This window comes from Tupaia chinensis, unplaced genomic scaffold (genome assembly GCF_000334495.1).
Source record: "Tupaia chinensis unplaced genomic scaffold, TupChi_1.0 Scaffold144180_1, whole genome shotgun sequence".
Taxonomy (NCBI): Eukaryota; Metazoa; Chordata; class Mammalia; order Scandentia; family Tupaiidae; genus Tupaia; species Tupaia belangeri.
The window spans coordinates 1,259,030-1,264,763 of NW_006204037.1; the positions used below are offsets into that span (position 1 = coordinate 1,259,030).

The window sequence follows — 5,734 nt, forward strand, 5'->3', positions numbered from 1 at the left end:
AAAAATGATTATACCTAAATACACGAAACTGAAAAAAATTAAATCCTTGACTGCACATTGTTGTTTTCCTAAGCCTTTGGACACTATTGTTAACTGGTCCAATATGACTCTGTTCTTTCTACATTTGACTTCAGTTTAAAAGGAACCATTCTGGAGACCAGCAGATGGCATAATGGTTACATTGCTGAACTCCTATGTAGTTAACTGCATAGGGTCCTGGACCTAGGAGTTTAAAACTCATGCTGGGTGCATGTGCATGGGTGCCCAAGATCCTGAGAGGAGATTGGAGGAGAAGGGACTGTAGCATAGCCATTCCCCTGGGGGGAGGGGGGGGTGATTTCTGTCTCTCTGGTGAGTACATGAAAAAAAAATAGAAAAAAATATTCTGTAAAAAATAGTCCTTCTAAGTACTCTTCCTTTTGGAAAATAACAAATACATAGTAATTCACTAAGTATTTGTGTTCTATTCAACAAGTACCCATTTTATACCTAATATCCTTTCCCCAAACCTGGGCTTCTCTCCCTCCCTACTGTGCATATCCAATCATGAATTTCTGTTGTATTCACGTTCCTCTCTCCCCACTACTAATATTTAAAATTTTGGAATTCATCAACTCTCACTTCCATTATTATAATAGCCTTGTTATTTGTCTCTTGAGTCCATTGTCCACCCCATACCAAGTGTGTTTTCTTAAAATGCAAAATTTAAAACCTTTCAGTAACTCATTTTTGCCCTGAGAGTCAAGTCCATATTTCTTGAGTAGACTACAAGTGTTTTTTGTTTGTTTGTTTGTTTTTGTTGTTGTTGTTTCCAAAGAGAGAATAGAAAGAATGAACTCCCTAGTGGAGTATGGTCATGCTACAGTCTCTTCTCCTCCATGTCTCCATCCTGTAAAGATTTGGGGCATACATGCACATATGCAGTTGACCATGTGGGATCTGACTCCCTTAACCCCAAAGTTACAAGACCAATCCTACCTAGACTGAAAGTCTTAACTAGCTGTTCTCATTTAATCGTTTTCCCAGATTCAACCTGCAATCTCCTTAACACTGGTAGTCAAGCTCCACTCACATTGAACCAACACCTCCTTGTCATAGGTTACACTACCTAACCTCTTGCTCCCCTAATTACTCAGCTGTCCTTTTCTTTGCCTGTTATTCATTCTTAAGGGTTAAGCTTTCACCTGAAAGGCTATCCTGATACCCCAGAACTTGATGAACTGGGGTAACGTGCTGCCCCTTCTCTATGATTCCCATTTTCCTACTCCCTAGTAACTGGATTTATAATGAATTAAAAATGTTTACCACTTCATATCCATTTGTACACTGTGAGCTCTTTGAGAATGGAGACCCAAAGTATTCATAGTACTTCACATGGTATTTCAAAAATCCTTATGAAGTGATGTAAATGAATAGTAAATGAATGAAAAGTTCTATGCTTGGCAAGATAGATTTTACAGTTGACAAAGTAAAAAATCACATATATTCACAGTTCTTAACATCACAGTCCTTATATTCTAGACAGACTTCCAAAGAAAACTCTTTTTGGTGAAACTTCAACAAGTATTAAAATAAAGTCAATTTTCACATATCTTCTAGGGAAGAGGATGATGGCTCAAGATAGAGTAGGTGGTATGTGGTTTAAAAAAAGTTGTTGAATGAATAAATAAATGGATTCATATTTAGTTGTCATTAACATTTTCCCCACTAGAATATTTATCCAAACTGTTAACTAGTTAATTAAAAAAATTTTTTTTTAAATTTGTCAGAGGGCATGTTTGTTCACTGAAAAGACAGAGAAAGAGAGAAAGTGAGGAGGAAAGTGAGCATACACAACCCCCTGGGGAATGGTCATATGATAATCCCTTCTCCTCCATTTTCCCACTGTTCAGGATTTTGGGCTTGCTTTTCAAGTTGCAGGGTCTGAGCCTAGACCAGCACAGTTGGTCACATGGGCTCCAACCACCTTAACCACCATGCCAATAGCTAACCCTAACTATCATTGTATTTATAGGACTTATTAATAAGTAGTGTTATGACCTCAAGACTTGGAGTCAAAGTAAAGGATAAGTTAGGGGCTTGATGTTTCACGGATCATCTATGAATCTATGACCAAAGAACACTGATTCCAAATCAATCTGTTGAGAACAAAGAAAAAGGAGAGGGAAAAACTCATAATCTCCTCCAGAAAATACATGTATAAAATTTTCTTAGAATTTGGTCACTTTATGGATGTATTTATTTGGTTCTAGAGGGCCCGTGATAGATTAATTAGTTGATGGGCCTCACTTTACCAGGCCTAAGAAACATCAATTGACCAAAGGCACTGAGGCAACTGGATTTAATCAGCTCTTGTTCCTGAAGCCCTTGCCTCTCTGTTGTATAGTTATATAAGCCACAAATACGTGTCAGTAATTGCGACATCCAAACAAGGGGTATCTGCTTCACCTGGATAGAACAGGGATCTCTGGACGTAGAACTTTGGCAATGCTGAGGAATGCCAGGGGAAGAAAAAGGTTTCTAATCATTAAATAGACATATTATGGGTCTTGGTCAAACTCTTTTTGAATATGGATAATTAAATAAGCATTTGTTAAGTACTTGCTATGAACCACTAACATATAAAAATATAGATAAGATTAATTCAAGTTGGGTATCTTTACTCCTTCCAATTCTTTAGTTATTTTCCAAGATTCTGTTAGTCTTAGGCATGGGCTCCATCTTACTAGCAATGAGTCAAAAGAGAATTCAGCATTATCTCAGAGTTGGCTAAAGCGTCACTGAAGCCTTCATAATGGTAACATTCAGAACACAGGACACATTAAAGACTTTTAAATATAGAAAAGATTTTAGTTTAGCTTTTCTAAGTTCAACTCAGGAAATATTTTTAAAAATCAGTAATGTATATTTTTTATTATTATATATTTTTAAATTATTATCAAGTATTAACTTTGAAAGATACTCCATGAGAAGTTTTGTGTAGGAAATATGGGTAAATATCTTAAAACATTTAACTTTTTATAACAGTATTTATTACCTATTAAAACCCAAAACAATCATTAATAGGTCAGAAAATGCTTGATATGGGATATTCCATGGCCTTTGTTATTTTTTCTTTTTAGGGTGCAATATAACAATTTATCCACTAGATGGAGATAATTTTCTTAAAATAAGAATTTTTCTTTTTAAAGATTTGTTTATTTATTTATTTAAAAGCATACTCAATGGGGTTTCCCACTATGACTCCCCAGCCCCAAGTGTTTTCCAGCCTGCCAGGATCACAGGGCACACACCAGCCTTATGTGTCCTGGTTGACTGGGGAACTGAACTCATGACTTTCAAACAGTCACCAGTAAAATAGACTGTTGTATTACCCACTGATCTACCAGAACAGGACCAGAAAAGTTAACTTTACTCATGAAAAAAATTTCTTTTTTTTTTTTTTATAGAGAGATTTTTTGCTATAGAGCACCTGCATTCACTGGATAGACAGAAAGCAAGAAATAGCCCATCAGGAAGAATGGCTACACTGCAATCTCTTCTCCTCTACTCTCCTCTTGGGATCTTGGGCATGCATTTACACATACTTGGTGTGAACTTAAAGTCATCAGGTCTGGGATTTGAACCATGGTCGCCTATGTGGAAGTCCAGTGATATAACCATTACACCATCTGCTGGCCCCCAAAACAATTTCTTAAATATTACCCAAAAATTAAAATCTCACAATTTACAGGAAGTGATAATCAATATTGATAAAATTACATTAACTCTAAGAAATACTAGTATTAGCTTTACATAGATTGAGAATGAAGATCTAAGACTGGTAAATAATGTTTTATTAGACTTTTATTCTTACTTATTAAAGAAAACTTGAGCAGACTTAAACAAATGTCTATAATAGATCACTGAATATTTATGAGGCTGGGGCAAGGTAAAACTAGTACTGTTAATGGTTTGTAGAATCACTCCAAATTTTAGTAACACATGTGTTCTCAAAATTTAATTTGTTTTGAGAGATAGGCCTGGGATCTGAGGTCATCGGCATGGCTGATTTCCATTATAGTATATGTTCCTATAATCACAATGCATTTTGAAGAAAAAGCACTATTACTGAGAATCTCTAGTCTGAAGCATTGCCAAATGTCAGTCTTGGGCAATGACCTTAGAGAAAAAGAGACTTTGTATTACTAATAATTTGATGAACAAACTCTTCTAGTATCTGTGTCCTTTGATGAACACTTGAATAAATACAGATATATGAATATACTACTTCTCTACCAAGCACTAAAGTCTAGTTAAGGCAACAGAACATGAAGTAATGAAAGAGAAAATATTCAGTATTTGTATTAAATAACATACACATAATAAGATACTAAACGCTGTTATATAGGCAACTGGGAAATGTGACTTAGACAGTGAATGCGAGTGGAGTTTAGGAAGATGAAGGACCTGCATGTGAAAGGCAGTTAACCAATGTTCAGTCAGAGCACAGTGTGGTAGGTGTGGATGGTGCCCAGCAAAAGAGAAGCAAAAAAAAGCACACTCAAGAAGCAATGAGAGCTTCATGGATCCTGCGAACTAGCCATTCTGGGGAAACAGAAATCAAGATTTCCCACTGATAATTCGGCCTACAGCACACAAAACTCGCGTGGAGAGGCAAAGGGAGCAGGCCTTCTTGAAGACAGCTTCATGGATCCTGCGAACTAGCCATTTTGGGGAAACAGAAATCACGATTTCCCACTGATAATTCGGCCTCCAGCACACAAAACTCAAGTGGTAGGAAGACCCCTTTCAGGTCTCCTGTCTCTGTACCTGTCTTTGTCTCTCTCTACCTCTGTATCTGTCTCTATCTCTGTCTTCTTTTTTAAATTTTTGCTTTTTAGAATTTTGCGTGGTGTTTGCATGCCATGTGGTTTTCCAATTTTTGTTTTTTACTGAAATTTTTTTAAATATTAATTTTTTTAGTTTTATTGAAAAGTTTTTCTTTGTTTTTTCTTCTCTTTTTCTATTTCTTGTTTTTTTTTTTGTTTGTGGTTTTTTTTTTTTTTTTTTTTTTTTTTTTTTTGCTGTTGTTGCTGTTGTTTCTCTCTTTCTGTTTCCTTTTCTGCACGCTCCTCGACACTCAGATTTCAGATTGAACTTCCAAATTTGGGAAGAAACCGACCATCAACCAGATGACTAGAAATTGCTGCAGGACCACAAGAAATATGGGAAAGCAGGAAAATACCTCTCCTCCAAGGGAAAAGGATAACTCCTTTTCATCCACACACAGTTCAATGGAAATCATAGAAAAGTCTGATAAAGAATTCAGAACATTTATAGTGCAAAGCTAACAGAGATGGAAGAGAAGAGAGACAATGAACTGCTGAAGAGGAAGGAGAAAGAAGTTGTCGAGTTCCAGGAGGTGAGGAAATTCATGCAAGATCTAAAAGAGGAATTTCACACTTTACAAAAAAATCAGATGGAACTGTTAGAGATGAAGGCTATAATACAGGAAGTCAAAATCTCCCTTGAAAGTATTAAAAGCAGACTAGATCATACAGAAAATACAATCTCAGACGTAAAAGAGAAAATTACCAGCCTAGAAAAATTCACCATGAAGACTGAGAAAATGGCCCCCAAATTTGAGACTAATATATGAGAAATACTAGATACCATCAAACGTCCAAACATCTGGATAATAGGCATCCCAGAAGGCGAAGAGACTCATAAGGGCATTGATAATCTATTCCAT

General features: G+C 36.1%; 1 protein-coding gene across 2 annotated transcripts in view; it reads right to left on the reverse strand.

Annotated features, from left to right (window-relative positions):
• The window catches only part of LOC102488531 (cAMP-specific 3',5'-cyclic phosphodiesterase 4D), a 657,187-nt gene that overhangs the window by 258,864 nt on the left and 392,589 nt on the right, over positions 1-5,734 (reverse strand). The gene's annotated exons all lie outside the window — the stretch shown is intronic.